Source organism: Haliotis asinina, chromosome 6 (genome assembly GCF_037392515.1).
Source record: "Haliotis asinina isolate JCU_RB_2024 chromosome 6, JCU_Hal_asi_v2, whole genome shotgun sequence".
In the NCBI taxonomy this organism is placed as follows: domain Eukaryota; kingdom Metazoa; phylum Mollusca; class Gastropoda; order Lepetellida; family Haliotidae; genus Haliotis; species Haliotis asinina.
The window spans coordinates 2,823,030-2,847,521 of NC_090285.1; the positions used below are offsets into that span (position 1 = coordinate 2,823,030).

The following is a 24,492-nucleotide window of genomic DNA, read 5'->3' on the forward strand; positions in this document are numbered from 1 at the left end:
TCCTAGTGCATCAAACTAACTCGATCTTCCTGAAGTCACAGTACCTCACTTGACATGACGTCCTAGTGCATCAAACTAACTCGATCTTCCTGAAGTCACAGTACCTCACTTGACATGACATCCTAGTGCCTCAAACTAACTCGATCTTCCTGAAGTCACAGTACCTCACTTGACGTGACGTCCTAGTGCACCAAACTAACTCGATCTTCCTGAAGTCACAGTACCTCACTTGACGTGACGTCCTAGTGCACCAAACTAACTCGATCTTACTGAAGTCACAGTACCTCACTTGACATAACATCCTAGTGCCTCAAACTAACTCGATCTTCCTGAAGTCACAGTACCTCACTTGACGTGACGTCCTAGTGCACCAAACTAACTCGATCTTACTGAAGTCACAGTACCTCACTTGACATGACGTCCTAGTGCACCAAACTAACTCGATCTTACTGAAGTCACAGTACCTCACTTGACATGACATCCTAGTGCCTAAAACTAACTCGATCTTCCTGAAGTCACAGTACCTCACTTGACGTGACGTCCTAGTGCATCAAACTAACTCGATCTTCCTGAAGTCACAGTACCTCACTTGACGTGACGTCCTAGTGCACCAAACTAACTCGATCTTCCTGAAGTCACAGTACCTCACCTGACATAACATCCTAGTGCATCAAACTAACTCGATCTTACTGAAGTCACAGTACCTCACTTGACGTGACGTCCTAGTGCATCAAACTAACTCGATCTTCCTGAAGTCACAGTACCTCACTTGACATGACATCCTAGCACCTATATCTTACTAACACCCCAGTGCATCAAACTAACTCGATCTTCCTGAAGTCACAGTACCTCACTTGACATGACATCCTAGCACCTATATCTTACTAACACCCCAGTCCATCAAACTAACTCGATCTTCCTGAAGTCACAGTACCTCACTTGACATGACATCCTAGTGCCCATATCTTACTAACATCCTAGTGCATCAAACTAACTCGATCTTCCTGAACTCACAGTACCTCACCTGACGTGACCTCCTAGTGCATCAAACTAACTCGATCTTCCTGAAGTCACAGTACCTCACTTGACATGACATCCTAGTGCCTCAAACTAACTCGATCCTCCTGAAGTCACAGTACCTCACTTGACGTGACGTCCTAGTGCACCAAACTAACTCGATCTTCCTGAAGTCACAGTACCTCACTTGACATGACATCCTAGTGCCTCAAACTAACTCGATCTTCCTGAAGTCACAGTACCTCACTTGACGTGACGTCCTAGTGCACCAAACTAACTCGATCTTCCTGAAGTCACAGTACCTCACTTGACATGACATCCTAGTGCTTCAAACTAACTCGATCTTCCTGAAGTCACAGTACCTCACTTGACGTGACGTCCTAGTGTACCAAACTAACTCGATCTTCCTGAAGTCACAGTACCTCACTTGACGTGACGTCCTAGTGCACCAAACTAACTCGATCTTCCTGAAGTCACAGTACCTCACCTGACATAACATCCTAGTGCATCAAACTAACTCGATCTTACTGAAGTCACAGTACCTCACTTGACGTGACGTCCTAGTGCATCAAACTAACTCGATCTTCCTGAAGTCACAGTACCTCACTTGACATGACATCCTAGTGCCTCAAACTAACTCGATCTTACTGAAGTCACAGTACCTCACTTGACGTGACGTCCTAGTGCATCAAACTAACTCGATCTTCCTGAAGTCACAGTACCTCACTTGACATGACATCCTAGCACCTATATCTTACTAACACCCCAGTGCATCAAACTAACTCGATCTTCCTGAAGTCACAGTACCTCACTTGACATGACATCCTAGTGCCCATATCTTACTAACATCCTAGTGCATCAAACTAACTCGATCTTCCTGAAGTCACAGTACCTCACTTGACATGACATCCTAGTGCCTCAAACTAACTCGATCCTCCTGAAGTCACAGTACCTCACTTGACGTGACGTCCTAGTGCATCAAACTAACTCGATCTTCCTGAAGTCACAGTACCTCACTTGACATGACATCCTAGTGCCTCAAACTAACTCGATCCTCCTGAAGTCACAGTACCTCACTTGACGTGACGTCCTAGTGCACCAAACTAACTCGATCTTCCTGAAGTCACAGTACCTCACTTGACATGACATCCTAGTGCCTCAAACTAACTCGATCTTCCTGAAGTCACAGTACCTCACTTGACGTGACGTCCTAGTGCACCAAACTAACTCGATCTTCCTGAAGTCACAGTACCTCACCTGACATAACATCCTAGTGCATCAAACTAACTCGATCTTCCTGAAGTCACAGTACCTCACTTGACATGACGTCCTAGTGCATCAAACTAACTCGATCTTCCTGAAGTCACAGTACCTCACTTGACATGACATCCTAGTGCCTCAAACTAACTCGATCTTCCTGAAGTCACAGTACCTCACTTGACGTGACGTCCTAGTGCACCAAACTAACTCGATCTTCCTGAAGTCACAGTACCTCACTTGACGTGACGTCCTAGTGCACCAAACTAACTCGATCTTACTGAAGTCACAGTACCTCACTTGACATAACATCCTAGTGCCTCAAACTAACTCGATCTTCCTGAAGTCACAGTACCTCACTTGACGTGACGTCCTAGTGCACCAAACTAACTCGATCTTCCTGAAGTCACAGTACCTCACTTGACATGACATCCTAGTGCCTCAAACTAACTCGATCTTCCTGAAGTCACAGTACCTCACTTGACGTGACGTCCTAGTGCACCAAACTAACTCGATCTTCCTGAAGTCACAGTACCTCACTTGACGTGACGTCCTAGTGCATCAAACTAACTCGATCTTCCTGAAGTCACAGTACCTCACTTGACATGACATCCTAGTGCCTAAAACTAACTCGATCTTCCTGAAGTCACAGTACCTCACTTGACATGACATCCTAGTGCTTCAAACTAACTCGATCTTCCTGAAGTCACAGTGCCTCACTTGACGTGACGTCCTAGTGCACCAAACTAACTCGATCTTCCTGAAGTCACAGTACCTCACTTGACATGACATCCTAGTGCCTCAAACTAACTCGATCTTGCTGAAGTCACAGTACCTCACTTGACATGACATCCTAGTGCCTCAAACTAACTCGATCTTCCTGAAGTCACAATACCTCACTTGACATGACATCCTAGTGCCTCAAACTAACTCGATCTTCCTGAAGTCACAGTACCTCACTTGACATGACATCCTAGTGCCTAAAACTAACTCGATCTTACTGAAGTCACAGTACCTCCCCTGACATGACATCCTAGTGCCTCAAACTAACTCGATCTTCCTGAAGTCACAGTACCTCACCTGACATGACATCCTAGTGCATCAAACTAACTCGATCTTACTGAAGTCACAGTACCTCACCTGACATGACATCCTAGTGCCTCAAACTAACTCGATCTTACTGAAGTCACAGTACCTCACCTGACCTGCATCCTAGTGCCACGACTCCTCATGTAGAGGAAGCATTTTAATAATAAAAAGAGGAAATATATGGTGGGAACATTAACAAAGCTTTGACATTGCCATAGATAATGTTGATCCGAGGATAGTTTGCAGGCTTTGGCACAATGACAAACAGACAGACGGACAGACACACACCAGAATGAATGTTGTTTTACTCCACCGACTGATATTTACAGTTATCGCCGGTATGCTTATTAGTTATCTTGGAGCTGCTAGGAGCCGAGTAAGTGCAGACAAGCATGGTTTTGTATCATAGGCTGAACAGTAAACCAGATAAATAATATCAAACATTGCTTATACACGGTATTCTATGTTACAGGTAGTTTGTGGTTGTGCATAGATTTGCCTGTAACACTGTGGTTAAAACCTCACATCAGCTCCTATGTACTGTACAACATCAGGAAACCCGTGTACGTAAACACCTGTTACGTTCTATAATAGCCTTCTACATCAAATATTTCATACAATATGACGTATGAATGTTTTTGTTTCCGAGGTAATGCCGACTGATTCACGGTATTACTAGAGGGTATATCTTTATATAACTCTTTGCAGTAGTCCTGTCGATGTGGATGCTCATTAACCGACTGGTCCCCCATACTCGGGGGAACACAGGACCACGTCGAGTCGGGGGACATTATAAACCAGGAGAAGATGAGTGACAATATAGCCACAATCAATACGACATTATACGCAATACGCATCCTCTGATTGTTTCACGTCTCAGTAAGATTTAGGATCAATCCCAGCATTACTGGAATCTGTAGCAGGAAGCCTCGCCTTGGGCTTTCTATAACCAGGACCAAATGCTTGGGGATGCTGGACTTATACCTCTACAGAGTGATTTCGGTTATACAGAACCATTCACATCCCTTCTGAGCATCATGAGAGCAACATAGAACGTTCCAAGCGTCAGATTCGTTTCTATATGGTTCAAATTGTATATATAATTTTAATTCGTACATAACTAAAATATCCACAAAGGGCCGATGTATTCACACCGCAGTGAGTGAGTCAGACAGAGTGAATAAATGATTTGTCATGTCATGCAAAAGGTGGACAGCATGAACATCAAACCTCGTCATCCTGCTAACCTGTTACCTTATGTTAATGTCTTACTGTGTGGAGCGGCCGAAGCGGTGTCCACACAGGAGCACGACTGCAATGTCTGGCTGGAAGACTTCAGGAAGAATGTATGCTATATGAAAAATGTGCCTTTGTAAAACTTTTGCTATTGTATCAAAACAAGTCATGCTCAGTCGCTGTATGTCATGTATAAGTGAATTTAGTTTCAGCCGCTTTTAGCAATATCGCGACGCGGAACACCAGAAAAGTGCTTCACACATTGTACATATGTGGATGACACGGAGCACAAGGTTTGTACCCATCTTCGGTGTGACGAGCGGACGCTGTAACCACTAGGCTACCCCAATGCTACTGACATCTGCGGTTACTGTTGGGCTGAAACTGACGCTGCAGACAAGGTCATTGATAAAGATTGTATTCTAGCAAACGTTAACTTGAGATACAATCAGGAACACTTCTGTCACTGTGTTGAAACAGATGTTCCCCTACGTTAGTGTGGAATCAATGCAAGCTGACTTTGACAGATAACACCAAAGATGAGAAGACTAAATCAGCATCACGTATACGTTTTGACTACATATTAAATTCCCATGAAACTCCGAGCCAGACATTATCCATAAAACACAAATGATGCTGATGAATTGAAAGGTCATATTGGAAACCAGTGAGGGAGAATAAAGAGTGTTTCTCAGATCGGTGGACTTATTGAAGAGAGATGCTCTTCAATAGAGGACAAGGATCTCGGAGCTTCAGCTCGGCTCATCCTGCCCTAACGTATTGACGGGAATCTACAATTATACTGGTTAAGCATTAACTAACACCTGGAAGGTCGAGATCGCGAGTGCTATGCTGTGTCTTCTCCTACTGCGGAAATCTCCGATGTGTCTTTGATCGATTGTTGGGTTCTGGCCTGCACTCTTAATGTCAACAGTCTCTCTAAACTGAATGTTGGAAGTGATAGATAGTCTGCGTAATGACGTGTATACGTGTATTGAAGAAGCCTTGGCTGCTTACACTAAAAGCATTGGTGATAAAAGCATCTACATCTGTACAAGTACATGAGTGACTTAGTCAATGAATTTTACACAATGGCTCTACACGCATGACCGGAAGTACTTCTCAGTGAATTTACATGACGTCAGCTACACTCGTCAGAAGATATATTAGTACTTCACAATGGAGATGTAATCTGACAGGTTATTTTGAATTCTTAGATTATTCCGCCTTTTCCCCATCTCACACACCTCAAAACTTCCTGTGGGTTGTGGGTACACTCCCCAACAAGTCCCAAATCATTTCAATACTATATATAATACTATATATAGTATTGACGATATAGATGTATATGGCCGATATAGATAGATAGATAGATAGATAGACAGACAGACAGACAGACAGACAGACAGACAGACAGATAGATAGATAGATAGATAGATAGATAGTGAACACGGCTTGTTCTCCTCTAATCTCTGTCTACACATGGCGTCTGGTTAACAGACTCAGAGAGGATTAAGGTCTCATCAAGTCTGGAACAGGCGAGAAGTGCTTCTGGATCCACACCCGCGGAGCACTCCGCTCAAACCTAATAAAAGTGTTGCAATGAAGTCGCGCTCAATGCAGACGAAGTGCACTGAATGCACAGATCAATCCATCAGTGCATATAACTGTTTTACATTTTGCAGGGTCGTATCTTATTGCTTCCACACTTTCCATGGTTGTCTTGGGTCTAAAGGGAGACGAAATAACCTAGTAAAAACCATCTAATGTATTTACAGCTCTGAATCGATGTCCTATACAGTTTGGAAATACATGTACATAGATGTGTGGGTAACGTGACATTGTCAGGTGATGTCGGTTGACTTAAACCCGTGTGCCTTGTAAAATGTAACAATGACATGTTACAGTGACACATAAGTGACCACTTCAGATAGCACGAGTATGTGGTGAAACCTGACGCTGTTGTGATGACGGTCACTTAGTTCCACTTAAATAGTGACGAGAACCTGTCCATGATGGCAGTAAGGAATAGATAGGGGAGCCATCAAACGAACATTAGCAATGCTTGCATATAGATAAATAGATAGATAGATAGATAGATAGATATATAGATAGACACCTACCTACCTACATACATACATACACACACATGTAAAATACATAATATACATTGACTACTTACACTGATCTTATAAAGAACACAAACTACAGTCGGAAAGACATCAGTTTAATATCTAGGGTGTCTTACTTTGAAAGACATCGAAATGTCCATCGGATATTGTTACGTTTAAAAATTTACAGTGACAAAAGGGATAAGAAATCCACTCAGAACCAACAAAATAAAACACTGAAAAGTCTTAAATTTTCAGTAATATGTATGCAGCAAACAAGACGAAGATACTAAGATTCACAGTAGAGGTTTCATGTACAATGCAACTGAGTCAAATCTAAGGTAATGGGTCACAAATATATTAACAACTCAACAAAGCGTTGGTTTGAGAGTGAGAAACAGTAATATTGAATGTAACACGGCTAACGGTCAGGATGCGGGCATGTAGGTCAAGCGTTGTCGGAGAGGCTGGAAGGTATACGTGCTCCAGTTAATCCCTGTGTGTGTCCGGTCTCATCAACACAACAACCAGCCTTTATATACACAGTCACTGATTCCTGAACATTCGACCACAATACGACCATCGCCATTAACGTAGAATTCTCTCGTAGTCTCCCGGAAGGACGCACACACACAAAAAAACACATGATTTAACTCTAAAGCGCTACCTTAAAGTCGGCTGCCAAAGTACGAAAATCACTAAACATGCATGATACGACCCATTACAATCAACACTCAGAACTTTAAACATTGTCACACATATACAAATCATCACATAATCAATAATACAATTTACAGAAAATACACCCTCGTAACAATATGCCGATGTTAACACACGAGTGTTGGTCAGCAATATCGTATCTAGTGGGACAATATCATATAAAGCAGGATACCAGCATACCTAGTAGTATCACAACAAGTGAGACAAACATCGCATCATCCTCTACCAGGGTGGGCACGGGGGTAGCTACATAACCTTAACAGATATCTGAATAAACATTCACAAATAACAACATGCCGGAGCATGTGTATTATTAATCACTATGGAAACGAGATGGCAACAAGGGACCCCTCCATGATATGGTGCACGTGGCAGTAAGTGGTCACTGGGTGTCTTTCAATGTGTTGCTGGGTCACACGAACCATTAGGCACAAATGTGGTGCTGATGCGCTAGGCTAACGCTGATGTGAGGCACTGCACTTTTAAAATGGGAAATCAATGTGATTCTCTCCTTATCTGTAAGTCAACTTAATATTCAGTGGTTTGACATTACAGATTTATAATGTTAAATCTATTTGGGGTAACTCCATCTGCACATCAAAGGCTAGCACGTTCTTGTGAGGTCCACGCGTTTGCTGCTCGGCATTTGTGAAGCAGCGAAATAGATAAGAGGGTCTTTCATTGATTCTTTGTGAGGATATCCTTGAAAAACTGATTCATTTATGTTCAAATAATCAAAACTAATCCGTCCTTTCCCTCACGTTATTCCTTTCTTGTACAACAGTGCAAATCCCCCATACGGAGAATGTAGTTCAGTGGTGCCTGCAGACAATTTGAGCGAGATGTAAAACCCTTGTTTGCATTATATCACACAAGTCAGGGAGTCTACGACCGGACTTCATACACAGTACCAATGTCTGGAGCTGTCCATGGAGCTTCAGCTTAGGTAACGAAGGCTTTAATCACTACCCTAACCAGATGCGACAATGTTTCTAACTATCCTTAATAACGCAGGCATATCAAATTACGCTGACTACTGATCATTTAGGAAAGTTTCCCATCGATTTGGACAGAAAATGCCAAACAGTCATTTCCAGTCAAGAAAACGCAAAGTCAAAGACAGAACAAGGACCAAACAACACTGAAAGCTACGTAGTCCCCCTCTTGTGGGTAATGGTGTCAGGGAAGAAGAGGTCTTCGCCTACATTGTTGCTAGAAGGATTTCTCGACAGGGTGCTTGTTGAAGTCGATGACTTGTGAGACGTGGATGGTCCTGGTATGGAGGCGGTATCAGGAAGAAGTGGAAGAAGAACAACTGTCAGTCCAGAAAAGGTTCGGACTGACACGATGTAGGACAAAATCAAGACATAATCTGTCAATGGTGATGATAAACTAGTAAACTAAAACTTACAGTTAAGTTATCCCGTGTGTTTCTAAATGTCCTTACACAGATACTGAATATTCTTAGAATACTATCGTTTGAAAAAAATCGGAAAGAGATTGTCGCATGTCTGTATGTTTTATGCAGGCGTCATCACGCTCATGTTGAATGGCTTTATAACTGTTATTTCATTTTAAGTGATCAAATGTCAACAGTATAGGAATGTTTTAAGTGTTTGAGAAACTGAATAAATATACGAACGTTACTCCGAATGTTTTAGTTCATCTATATCTTAAGTTTTTCAGGGTCGTTATTCCAAAGGCAAGTTTGATATAATCCCGTTGTAAAACACTTGCTTTATATGATTTGAATGTGACGCGTGGCAAACACAAATTTAAGTCACCGACAAGGTTCTTAGTCCAGACGCTTCGCGGGCCAACATACGCCAAAAAGAACCTGTGTATTACACCTACAAAGTGTCACTGAGTTCACCTCTACAGTAAGCAATCATATTTCCCAAACACGTTTACAAGCGTCTTTCGCCTCACTTAATGTAACAGAACGTAATAACGAACTTTTTCAAATAGTGAAATATCATCCTGCTAATAGATGGTTGATATAACGCGACCAGCCAAGTGTTGTACAGGAAGTAATTTGAAAATGTCATATATACGTTTAATGTTTGGTTAAATGACTGCCCTCAGATCTGCACACGTAATAATGTCTTCACATTCGATTCATAAAACACATGCTTAAGACACAGTTAGAGTCATATAACGGAGTCTTCTCGTGATAACAGTTCTAGTTTGGACGCATCACTGCATGTGGGTCACAATACCTTTCCTACAGATATATGGGTCACACTACCATCCCTACAGATATGTGAGTCACACTACCACCCTTACAGATATGTGGGTCACACTATCTTTCCTACAGATATGTCGGTCACAGTACTGCCCTGACAGATATGTGGGTCACAATACCTTTCCTACAGATATGTGAGTCACACTACCATCCCTACAGTTATGTGAGTCACACTACCACCCTTACACATATGTGGGTCACACTATCTTTCCTACAGATATGTGGGTCACACTACTGCCCTGACAGATATGTGGGTCACAATACCTTTCCTACAGATATGTGGGTCACACTACCATCCCTACAGATATGTGAGTCACACTACCACCCCTACAGATATGCGAGTCATACTACCACCCCTACAGATATGTGAGTCATACTACCACCCCTACAGATATGTGAATCACACTACCACCCCTACAGATACGTGAGTCACACTACCACTCCTACAGATATGTGAATCACACTACCATCCCTACAGATATGTGAGTCTCACTACCACCCCTACAGATATGTGAGTCACACTACCACTCCTACAGATATGTGAGTCACACTACCACCCCTACAGATATGTGGGTCGCACTATAGTTGGAATATTGCTGACTGAAAGGTTAAACAAAAACGCAATTATGTACAGGCAGTCTCTGAAGTGATATAACCAAAAACTAACACTAATTTGAAGGTCAATAATTTTAACATTTTGGAAAATGGGTTTGAAATAACGATTGTACTCAATTCTCGTATCATTAAAGATGCTAGAGCATACAGATCATGTTTGTCATGGAATCGGTTCCACTGGAAATGCGATTACAATGTCCATGATCAAAAACTGTGAGTCACAACTTAATGAAATCATGTCAATATCGGGTGTGTCCTCCGATCTTGAGGGCCACTCCATGATATTGGTGCCAGCATTCCTGAGGAAATTCGTTCTTAAATTGGTCGTATGAGGTCTGGCGTTGGTCCTGGGCCATGGGCTGCCATGAATGGCAAAAGCTCTGGAACGAGCACCTGATCCCTGTATGCTGCCGCATTAAGGTTTCCCTGGATGAGAATGAGTCGGGATCGAGCATGACCGTCGACAGCACCCCAAACCATAACACTACCGCCCCCAAATGGATCCACTTCCTGTACGCATGAATAACGTGCAGAGCGCAGGAGATTTCGAATGGTTTAGGCAGTCACTCGACCTCCAAACGATACATTCCCAGAGGATGTGGCAGCGACAAACCGATTACATAAATGACGTCGGTCATCTGCGTGTGACATCACACGTGGTCGACCAGAACGGGGGCGGTCAGCTGTGGGCCAGTTTGATGGACACGTGTCTGGAGATTATGGATGGTCTGTCGACTGCATCCCATAACCCTCGCAACATCAGTGACGGGCGTTCCCGTATTCAGCATGTCAGCATGCATGGCACGTTCACGCTGAATGTTTGGCAGTCGTGGCATTGCAAAATAACGAATAATTAACCACATAATTGTGTTTTTCTAAGATGACACTCTACTCTGCTACCGTGAGGTCAATTGCACGTGTATCAATAGGTCACGTAACGTGTGACACGTCGAAAAGTGATTTTAGCGTGCAGTGCTCTCACCCTTGCTACTTAGGCCCGACCAGTAGAATGAATGTGTGACGTAATGCCCTTTACAATGCATTTAACCATAATCACAACAAGAACTCTTTCAAGAAAAGTTTCAAAACACTATTTGAAAAAATAGTGAGTGTCAAGTTTTTATTTTCGCTGAGTTGTAAATATCTAGTTGGCTCTTGCAAGAAGCCGATGTGACGTTAACTATCAACATCGCCTACAAGAGCTCTGGTTTCAAATAGATTCATAGACTTCTTGAATTTCATATCCCACTCCCGTTTCATTGATTCAGTGTAACTACTGGAAACTGTTAAATAAAATATAACATCAATGGCTTGTAATTGTCATTGAATGCCGACGTTCTGCTGACATACGTCGCTCTAGCATATATATATATATAGAAGTGACGTCACGATGATTAGACTGTAAGTTGTAATAATATCATAAAACAAATGGAAGTCTATACATTATCCTTTCCAGTGATTGTGGCTATTGGGGTAATCGTTATACATGTGGCACTGGATCCAGCTCTATACATTATCCTTTCCAGTGATTGTGGCTATTGGGGTAATCGTTATACATGTGGCACTGGATCCAGCTCTATACATTATCCTTTCCAGTGATTGTGGCTATTGGGGTAATCGTTATACATGTGGCACTGGATCCAGCTCTATACATTATCCTTTCCAGTGATTGTGGCTATTGGAGTAATCGTTATACATGTGGCACTGGATCCAGCTCTATATATTATCCTTTCCAGTGATTGTGGCTATTGATGTAATCGTTATGCGTATGACACAACTACAAGGGTGGTCATTATGCATGTAACACAGGATCAAACTACGTGTGCTTTGCGAAATAAGAACAAAAGACATAGTAATCGGAATCCGAAATAATATGTCTTTCTCTCCGTCTCACCATGACAATGGTCAATTGTTAGTCGTCATAAACTCTTACTAACCGACATGCCGACATCACTTTATTTGGCATCACATGGGTCTTTTTCGGTTAAAGTTGTTCATCCAGAGTAGAATGTACTTCTTCGTGTGTGTTTTCTTTTCTCAGACATTTTCTCTGCACCTGACTGACATGTACGCGATTCGTAACAGTAACTAGACAAGTTTCAGACACGTTTCCTCATCAAATCCCAGATACGACACAGGCACACTACATACCTCCGTGTAATCAGCTTCAGTGAGAGATTGAAAACCAGTGATGGCGAAGAAAGAGGGTTTCTCAGATCGTTTGACTTCTTAAAGAGAGCTGCTCTTCCAATGACGGCGGGCCGCGTTACCTCTGCGACAGGAGTGCCTAAACCTGTCTGTCCTTTATGTTTTGGATACAACAAAATGTTTTACTGGTTTGGCAATAAATACAGATTTTGAAAACCTGGAAGATCTCAGCTGGGGCGGCATGAAGTGTGGCTGGATGGAAAGGTTGAAAATAAGCCCGCTGATGCCTTAAGTAATCGATGGGTTCTTTCAGCATTTAATAATGTAAATATCCCTCCTTTACTGCAGCATGGAAGCGAACAGAAATGGTCTGCAAGGTTCTGGTTCATTAATGTTAGACGCCGTTCTGGACAATTTGGAGTGACAGGAGAGAGTGAAACTTCTACTATTTTGACTGGAGAGTATTTGAGAGTATTTGTATTTGATGGCCGACTACACGAACTGAAACAAGACCGTCAGATTTACACTACGGAAACAGAGAGGGACCAAGAAGACAAGTAATTCGCTGTGATGGGTTCGAATCCCATCTTATGTTATAGATTAAACCATCTCCTTACCTCTACTCGTGGCTTACACCAATATTAGAAGTAGATTTTGTGCAATAGGTTTCCAAATATATTTGTGACATTAGTGCTATATGCAGGCGGGTGTTACTTCAAATACCACTACATAGAACATCTTACAGTATAGCACATTAGTGCAGAAGTATTAACTATCCTTGTAAAAAAAATTCCGCTGGTGTAAACGAGAACACTGCAGTGACTGAATCATCGGAAATCAGTTGACTTACAATCGTAAGTCAAGTATGTCCTGCAATAGCGGCAGTACCCACCAGTCTCAAAATATGTCTGATATGGAAGCAGTTTTACGCCACACAGCAGTACCGACGGCTACCTGTAAACAACCAGACAATCAGGTGTTGGATTGTTTTGAGGCACAAAATGAGAAAAAGCATCAGAAACAGGAGGAATTTGTACCATGTAAATTTTGCAAATAAAATTACCCATTTCAAACAAATGACTCCAGACTGGAACGTGACAGATTTATTCTAATTCTGAATCCTCTTTTTTGCGCATTCCACCAATGAAAGGTTCTCGCACTGACTTAACCCACTGTTACAGACATTCAACAACAGGTTCATCTCCTCTGTCCATTTCTGATTTGTGCTTCAAAGGCATTTCTAATAATAGGTCGTTTTCAATGGTCATCCCCATGTATTCCAGACGTCAGCTTTTGGTGCTTTCGTAGACATATTTCAGAATGAGATCTAATGTTACATGAAGATATACCATAAGGACTGATGGAAGGCTGGGATATACGGAAATGTGGAATAAAAGTGGCACGCGTTGTAAATAATCATAACGTCAGAACAGAAAAATATCTTTTTTGTTATTGATGCCTCAAACTGGGAACGCTCTGCCAAATGTGGACCAAGAAACCTTGGTGGCTATTAGTGTTGTAGTTATCTTCAAACAACATCCAAGCCAAAGTCACGTCAGGCTTTTTGAATCCCTTGTTGAAAACGCATGTTCGATTGTGCTTCAATAGTTGCTCAATTCAGAGACCAAAGGCTGGGACAAACTGGAATATTGCTTCCGATTAGAGGAAACTTGACAGCTGGGAAATTGAAGTTCCCGATCTTGTCAAACATTCGTGAAAGTAGTGCTCTTGTTGCCACTTCAGACTTCCATCAGAGGTAATAATATGAACATATGAACCAGTGGGTTCTAGTGTAGGTACGTAAATGGAAGGAAGATAAATAGCTGTTCCACCATTATTAAACGATATCGATGGTACTGAAGCTTAGATTCAAATTCCGTGTTTCCGTAATAAAGTGAACTGGAAACAATGTTAAAATATTGTGATTTCTTCTAATGAGCAGTATGGGTATCATGACATTAGAAGGCCCATGTTCTCTACAGTGTGGAAGATCCATGACAGCTACACCATGACAGCCAGACATGGTGACAACCATAAACACATTATGAAGATATTTGAGCATATTTCTCATCAAACATTTATAACAAACGCAGTTTGCGTGTTTGGAAGAAGAGTCTGCTGGTTGGTTGGTCTGCGATTACTGCACGATATCAGACCATCGATGGTACTGAAACCTAGATTCAAATTTCTGTGTTTCCGGATAAACACTTAACATGTCGTGTATTTCTGGTATGTAACCATCAGTTACGCTACTCCAGGTGAAGATAACAACTTCCTATTTCGTTGTGGGAAGATAAACTTTAAGCAAGGACCAAACTACTTAATTTAGATGTCCAGTCCAGAACTTGAACCACTGTGCTACCCTAGGATTCAGTGAAATGGTTTCACAGATTTGGAGATTATCGATTAAAATACAATCGATATCGAAATTACGGTTCCTTAGGAGGTTCCAAGGCCTTTGTCTGTGTGAGCCGCCGCGAGACTTGGTTGTAGAATCTTTAAAAGGTCAAAGGGTGAGTGTCAGTTCTCTAACAATGTCACGACAGAGGTCACTAATCGTGATTCCACAAGTTGTAGTGCTACTGAACATGGTAACAAGGGGCCGCGTCACCTACTGGACATGGTAACAAGGGGCCGCGTCACCTACTGGACATGATAACAAGGGGCCGCGTCACCTACTGAACATGGTAACAAGGGGCCGCGTCACCTACTGGACATGGTAACAAGGGGCCGCGTCACCTACTGGACATGATAACAAGGGGCCGCGTCACCTACTGAACATGGTAACAAGGGGCCGCGTCACCTACTGGACATGGTAACAAGGGGCCGCGTCACCTACTGGACACACAGCAGCTCTGGCGACAGGGAAGGGCAGGTAACCATTATCAGGCACCCCTACCCCATGTTTATAGGAAGTCGTTGAACATGCTATATCAACAATATCATCACAGACACGACGGTACATATTAGTAGGGTAATGATCAAACAGTCCTACCCGTAAGGAGATTAGGATATAGTGAGCAATTGTCACAAGACGTGATTATGCTGACTGTAAGATGCAACTGCTCGTGGGGCAAGGCTCTTTCACTTGGTGCATGTCAGCGTATTCGCACTGAGCAGATCGGTTCTCATGATGTCAATTACTAGACCGTCTGTTCAAAACTGGATTATTACAGGCCGGTGTGATATGAGTACGACGTTAAACAGCAAACACGATACTCCTCGGACAAAAATCCACTTAACTGACATATTAAGTGCCTGTTAAAAAGATTGAAGAAGCACTTTTAAGACGTAACTACGTAAATATGTCTCTCTCCATGCCAAAGGTGATGTGAGATGATATATGTTCCCTCCAGCCAGGTTACCGTCGAACCTACAAACTGCCTACTTGTGAATCACTTGAAACAACACTCACTGTGAAATAACATCGAGTTAGCGAGATACTGGTCGTAATGCAAGGTACGTACATATAACACATGCAGAGCCGTAAGCACTTTGAGGCAGTTTCCACTTGGGAGTACCTGTCTAGATAGCGCCACTGTGATGAAACACTGTTGGACTTCCTGGTTATCTTGGGCGGGTCATGATGGCGCTACGATTAGCAGCATGTTAAAGTGCTGTGCTGGGTCAGTGTGCTCCATTCAGCACACACGCATTACGACGGGGGCTACGGGTTGAGTTGGTACGATACTACAACACTCCCTTGTGGTGTGGGACCAAGGGTACTGTGGTTATAGAAGGGACTGGAGTTCGGGCTTTCAGGGCTTCAATGAACATACAAACTTCTCATCTCTTCAGCTCAAGGCTTACCTTAAATTTTATCATTTAATTTGTATTACTGCATTGCATGACTTACTCACTCTGACACAAGTGAAAACGCGAGTGAGTGAAAGGGTGCTTGGATGAGCGAGTGAGTGGTTGCTGTAAAGTGATCAAAAATTTTGATTCCGGGTTTGATTCCAAACATAGGTACAATGGGTTACGCCCATGTCCATAATAGAAACCAGTAAGATATTGCAGGAAGATGTCGCTTGTCGTGATACAGTAACCGTCACTTTACTCCCACGGTGGCACCGACGTTTACCAGATCATGTATACTATCTACCTACACAACTAGGGCATCTTAAGGCCATCTGATCATGTATACTATCTACCTACACAACTAGGGCATCTTAAGGCCATCTGATCATGTATACTATCTACCTACACAACTAGGGCATCTTAAGGCCATCTGATCATGTATACTATCTACCTACACAACTAAAGCATCTTAAGGCCATCTGATCATGTATACTATCTACCTACACAACTAGGGCATCGTAAGGCCATCTGATCATGTATACTATCTACCTACACAACTAAGGCATCTTAAGGCCATCTGATCATGTATACTATCTGCCTACACAACTAAGGCATCTTAAGGCCATCTGATCATGTATACTATCTACCTACACAACTAGGGCATCGTAAGGCCATCTGATCATGTATACTATCTACCTACACAAATAAGGCATCTTAAGGCTATCTGATCATATCAACAGTACACGTTAATTTCTTGAAGCTGGTCCATAGAAAATAGGGTAATGCTGTGTGCATACTGCATACTGTGTGCATACTGCATACTGTGTGCATACTGCATACTGTGTGCATACTGAGTGACAACGATACATAAGAAGGATGAAAAATGGATGTCGGATTTGTGATGAATGATGATAAAATGGAAAAAATACAAATTTCGATAAAGATGAATGTTTGCATCTGCGTTCATTAAAATGTTCCAGGTTTGGAATGCAAACTCTCTCACTCTCTGTTTGAACTGGGATAGAAATGCATGGATCTGTCCGACGTTTTGAAACATCCATACATATCTATGTGTGATATTTTTGCCCAGGATTTGGAACATTTAAAAATACAGTTAGTGTATTTTCCATGTCTTCATCACACCTCTAGAACGTCATTATTGGTAAATATAGAGTCCTTTTGAAATATTTGGTTTGAACGCTTTCCAATATATCGATATTGCTGAATCCCCAAATTTCTACGCCGAACTGAGCAATAAGCAAGAATATGCTGTCGAGGAGTTTAGCTGTTGTAGAGACTGGTCTACCGCTGGTTCGTTTATGTAGCTTATAAGAAAGTATACATACCTTGTCTGCTTGGCTTGATAATATTTGTATTTCTGAAGAAGATACTCTTTGGACTTTTCCAAATTTAGGTTCAGTCTCCACTTATCAAAGAAACTGCCTACACAGTCGATTTGTTGTTGTGATCTCCCGTCTGAATGTGCAGGATTAGCGATGTATTCAGCGTAAAATAACGAGCAGATGTGAGGCGCTTCTTCTGAAATCAGCGGATTCATATAAGAGGAGAACAAATGGGTCAGTTTCAGATGAGAGTGGAGATATACACAAATGTGAGGAAACGTATATATGTTTCCCGCTGTCATTCTGTCGCTCCGCTGTCATCTATGTCTGCGCAATGTTCACTTGATTGATAACGGCGTTAGAAAATACACCGAAACGTCCCTTTCACCGTAATAAAGACGTTCTCCATCCATGCATTCTTATCCTCCCTTAGTGATCCAACTTCCAAATGCCTCTCAAGTAAGTTATCTAAAACAGTCATTGGACACTATTTGATACAGCAGTACACATCCTGGCAGCGGACTGATCGAGTCTGGGACAAGAAAACCAGTGGTATATCTTGTGGTAAAGGTTCAGCGTTATCAACCAACTGACAGAGCCTAACCAATTATAAGGTGTTACCAGAATGGATGCAGACAAGGAAATAGGTGACGCTGCGATTCATACATTGAGTCAACAAGGGCAAATCATCACTCTAAACAGTTTCCTGAATGCGTAACATGTCATTGATTTTCACCAGCAAATCAATCCTCCCAGGTTGTATCGAATGATTAAAGTGGAGGGAAATAACATATGAATAAACTGAACAGGTCAGGAGCGGCCTCAGCTTTAATTATCGTCAAACAGAATATTCAAATTGTATAATCAAGAGCTTTACCTAACATGAATCTATCACTGTTAGGTCGATATACGTGATCAGACACAGCAAACTGAGGGTATTACAGAGAAACACTGTGAGAGAAACCAGCTACGGCTACATCTGAGTGTAGTGAAACGGACTGGAATCCTGGCTGATGATTGGGGAGAAGAGAAGGTGATTGTCGACAGTCGGGAGCAGACTATTGTCATCACTCAGCCACGGGAAAAGGTCAAGGATGAGGTTGACTGGGAGGCTGTGTTATATAATGCATAATGATCCCCAAGATGGTAGATAATTCGGATTTTCTTGCTGACGGCTGGGATTCTCTGGACAATCAACTCCATATCTGTTAGCACAGTCTCTCTGTTTGTATGTACCTTGTTCCTTGGGAGCTATTTCTACTTACAGGGTAGGAGTCACTGCAACTCATAAAGAGCCGTCAGTTTCCGTATAAATCTTCTCTGAAAGAGCAACAACAGGATATACGATGAAGAGCTAAATGAAATGCGAACAGAAGAGACAAAATGTTCTCTTCATCCGTCTGACATTTCTGCTAAACGCTCAGTCGATTTTACGATTCCGTTTGTATCATGAGCAGGTGTTTATAACTGACTATGAATTATATGTGTCTGACACCTTTATTCCTCTCTATATCACATCATTCATCTATATTAATGCATTATTACCTTTACGATATAATACCTTCATATCTCTAAATACAACACGTGATGTTGACATACAACATGATGTTCACTGTTCATTTCATGATACCTTCATTCTTTTCTGTGTAACATTCATGTAGATCTCCATATGATCTTCATTCATCTCTGTATGATGCTTTTCTTTGTATGAAACACCGGTGTATCCCCAGTTTGCCAGCGGCCATCAGGGGATTTCCTGGGATTAGTGGACGCGCATGAGCGCGCAGGGCAAGTTGTCCCCTGTGTAATGTGGCCCGGGGTAATTAAGCTACCCATAAAACTGACACTGTGACTTCATTAATTCAATTATTTCAACATATACATACCATTTAAAAAAGAAGAGGGTATTCCATCTTGAGAGCATGCCAATAATAGCCAGTGCATGTGAGAAAAAGCAATATATGTCCACACATATGAAACATTTCCAAAGGATTGGAATAAATTGTCACATTTCTCCTTTAATATCTCTTCATCATATACTTCCTCCTGGGCGTCATCATTTGAATTTTATCAATCTTGTATATCCATTGATATCCAATGATATCCAATGATAAAAGTATCCACTACTTTTTGAAGGGTATATTATCATTATTCATCTGATGAACAATCTCATGAAATACAACCATTAGCATTATCACCATGTTACATTATTACAAAGTATCACATTATTACAAAGTATCACATTATTACAAAGTATCACGTTATTACAAAGTATCACATTATTACAAAGTATCACATTATTACAAAGTATCACATTATTACAAAGTATCACGTTATTACAAAGTATCACATTATTACAAAGTATCACATTATTACAAAGTATCGCATGCATGCATCATTACTGGCTTGGATATTTATAGGAGGCATATATTAGGAAATCAAACAGATATTCCCTCATTATTTTTGCTAAAATATACAATTTTGCTACATTAATTTCCTCTTCGTAGATAGTGAGTACTGATTTGTGATCCACTTTGACTATTTCTGTCATGTTGGCAAGATGGCATGTTATTTCTGATATGCAGGATCTGGGACATGGTTGTGGATGGTGTTCTAGAAGGTGGTGATAATGTTCTTGGCAGTGTTGATTGTTGCAGGTCATCCAGCCTTACAACATTTCCACTTCCAGGACCATAAGTTACATTTGGGATTACACTTTCTTAGAAAAGAACAAATTTTAGTACGAATCTCGGATGGGACTCAACTAAAAAAAGGTACTATCTAAATGGGATTGTGTAGACAACACTTCCAGTTCACAGTCTCTCGTCTTCTGATTTACACTCGGAACTTGTGTCCATCATATAGTAAATTCTGGCAACCGGGATGTATATGTGTTGAACTAGTACGTTTGCCATAATGCAATGGATTGAACATATAATCCAATCATTCAATCGTATTAGTTTCAGTTCAGGTGAACTGAGTTCACCAGCTTATTTCAGTGGTAAGGTGTACCGTGTTCACCCAGCTCAGGGGTAACTAAAAGTGCATCACCTGTTGTTTTAAGAGATTAACACGATCCAGTGATCTGGAACCTTTGAACAATACCTGCTGGCAAACTTGGGACACCCCTGAAACACCATTACACAAATCGATCTGTGACAAATAGCTAGTGCTCTGTAAGCATAGCCCGAGTACTGAGTTTAACGTGGCACACTCTGCTCTATGGCGGTGGTCTGTAAATAACCGAGTCTGGACCAGACAATCCAGTGATCCACAGCATGAGCATCGATCTGCGCAATGGGGAACCGATGACATGCGTCAACCGAGTCAGCTTGACCACCCGATCCCGTTAACAAGCACGTGTTACTGAAGGCCAGTATTCTACCCCGGACCTTCACGAGAAGACAGATCGACACCCAAAAACATTTCACAGTATTTAATGATAAGAAAATGATAACAAAATGGCGACAAATTCAGTACCACTCAATAAGTTATTTTGTATTTTCCCTATTCTAAACACTATTCTGTTATTTTGTTGATTTCACCCCTGCGGGATTTCCTGTGGCAAGCAGAAGGTGATGACCAAATATCTGGAGGAGAATCCAGCACGCTTAAGCTAAAACATGACCATAAATTGCGCTTTGACATATGTGTCTTTGTATGTGTCACGTTATCATAGTCGTATACAAAGTTAAATACGACAAGTGAACTTGTCTGGCAATCCATGGATTGATGGAAACAAGTTAAAACATCCAACGTATCATCCGTTATTGGCATCTAGAAATATTTGCATTCACATTAACGAAACTGACACAATACAAGCGCCAATGAAGTGTGGCAATATGACCGACAAAGGCCTTGACACAAGATGGGTGACAATCCAGTGATCAACAACATGAACATCTACGCAGTTGGGATACGATGGCATATGTCGATCAAGTTGGTCGCCTCTTACAACAAGCATGGGTTGCTGAAGGCCATTCCTAAACCGGATCTTCACGGGTGAAACTGGTGAAGTTGGCGTCCGTAAGCCGTCCGTACAATACTGTCCACTGACTCCTTTACGTATACAGAAAGGGGTAGGGTTCGCTCAGGTTGACCTTGAATTGTTCATTTCGACAGTGCCAGACAAAACCAAAGAAGAGGCAAGTAATCAGAAACCACGTGACTAGCGACCATTACTGCAGTGTCGCCGTTGTGTATACCACAGAGGACAGATGAACAGTACTGAGACGATGTCTAACTGTCTAGTCCATAACTCAAATAGCCAGGTGAAAGTTGGCGGCAAGACGATCTAAAATAGCCCGGATGCAGATCAGTCGATCCTGCTCTCTTGTCGCTGATTTGGACCGCCCTGAACTTGTCAACAGTTGTTACGTATTCTTGAGACTTCTAACCACAAGCTGTGGAACACTGAACTTAATACACACTTCACCTCAACATCTGGTACATCCCGGCTTTCTGACTATCCTGCAGGTGCTCCTTGTGTTTCAGATGTAGCATCGCCAAAAAAACAGTCAATGAATGAAATCAAGTAAATCAAAACTGTTCAGTAATCCATAACATTGACAGACATAAAGGTTCTGAGAGTTTGATCGACCTTCGCTGAAAATAAGACCAATCAACCCAACGTGGCCCTGCTGTTGCGACAGACTACAGGACGGTAATTATCGTCAGAATATATCTTGTTTCAAATATTTGTATCAATGTCTATGCTAATTATGTCCTTTATTTTAGGAGATTGTTTACCGATTATGCATCCAATATGTCAGCAAGCCAGCAGCTTCTTAAATGACCATTAAAACGGGTGAAAAACGAACTGGATGTGAACCACCACCCCCGCACCCGCTCCTGCTCGCAGTGTTGTCCATTTGTCTCCATGTGTCATGTATATACACACAAAATACATGGTCACTATGTCCCACTTGTCAATATACCCCGCCCCTGCACCTCTATCGTTCATGTAATGAATATAACCAAGTGTGACAGTGAATATCGAGACACGAACAGTACACCAATCACCGGTCCGATCCCGCCAGCTGGCATTACTTGGGGCTGAGACAACACGTACTAAACATGATACCTCGAGGATGAACGAAACATAATGACGATACGATAGTTTAAGACACAAGCAGGATATCCGATCAGGAAAACATGCCATCAACATGTAATCCCATCCTGATGGCCCGTCTACATGGGGATCACGTCTGTAAGCAGCGCCAGCGGGGCTATCAAGATCAACCTTGCTGCATTTTAAATGTAATAATCAATCATCTGTAATTGTATGAGCTGAGGACACATCAAAATAATAAGAAAATCACCATGTTACCACGAACCCTAGACAGCGCCGATTCATTCCCAGTTCCAAGATTTAACACAGTCATGTTCAATTCTTGTGTCATGTCCATCTTGTAACTCAACACAATAGTAACATATGCACAACGTTGTCCGATGGCATGTACCCTCATTTAACACTGCACACAGCATGATGGCATGTACTCATATACAACACAACACACAGTCTGATGGCATGTACCATAATTTCACACAGAATACAACCCGATGACATGTACCCTCATTTAACACAGGTCACAGTATGATGGCATATACCCTCATTTAACACAGCATGGTGGCATGCACCCTCATTTAACACAGCTCGATGGCATGTACCCTTATTTAACACAGCACACAGCAAGGTGACATGTACCCTCATTTAACACAGCACACAGCACGATGGCATGTACCCTCGTTTAACACAGCACGATGCCATGTACCCTTATTTAACACAGCACACAGCATGGTAACATGTATCCTCATTTAACGCAGCACACAGCATGGTAACATGTATCCTCATTTAACGCAGCACACAGCATGATGACATGTACCCTCATTTAACGCAGCACACAGCATGGTAACATGTGTCCTCATTTAACGCAGCACACAGCATGATGACATGTACCCTCATTTAACGCAGCACACAGCATGATGACATGCACCCTCATTAAACGCAGCACACAGCATGGTAACATGTACCCTCATTTAACGCAGCACACAGCATGATGACATGTACCATCATTTAACACAGCACACAGCTCGATGGCATGTACCCTCATTAAACGCAGCACACAGCTGTGATATTGCTGCTGGAATATTGCTAACAGCGGTGTAGACCAAATCCACTCACTCACTCACTCACTCACTCACTCATTCCTATCCTTTAGCATCACATATGGCATTGTTTTCCGTGTTTTAGTCCACACTGCTGCATGTAATAGCTTTTCCGTCTTACATAGTGTCCCACAAGAGCATTTTAGCTTAACACTGTGATAACATCCTGGTGAGGTATTCTACTTACTTGACACATTTCAAAAGATCCACTTAGATCCACATGCAGGAAGCCGAGTACCCTGTTTCAGAGACAACTGGCCCTTTGCTCCTTCATTCTACTTCGTATTTCTCTCTCTCTCACTCACTCTCTCTCTCACTCTCTCTCACTCTCTCTCTTCATCTTTGTCTCTCTTTCTCTCTCTCTCTCTCTCCCTCTCTCTCTCTCTCTCTCTCTCTCTGACGGGTGGTGTTGAGATGGCGACTGATTTTACTTGAAGTATATTGTTTACTGTTTGTTTATGAAGTATTTCTTTGGTTGTTTCGTTGTCTATTCAGTATTCTATTCTAAAGCGTCCTGGATTCATTAATATGTGAAAGCCAAAGACGTTATTTTGGGCTGAACCTTTACATTCGACACCTAATGACATGTAGTCTGTTGAGTCACTGTATGAATGTGTTAAGAAACCACACTGTTGCCAGTATGGTAGGAGCATTTCTCCCCATTACACAAGCGTCCCATGTTACTCTACCAGGAAAGTTCAGTCTAACACAACACGATATTGTTATACTGCAAAAGCCGTGT

At 42.0% G+C, this 24,492-nt stretch overlaps 1 protein-coding gene across 2 annotated transcripts in view; it reads right to left on the bottom strand.

Annotated features, from left to right (window-relative positions):
• The window catches only part of LOC137286236 (neuronal acetylcholine receptor subunit alpha-10-like), a 44,079-nt gene that overhangs the window by 18,475 nt on the left and 1,112 nt on the right, over positions 1 to 24,492 (bottom strand). The window lies entirely within an intron of this gene.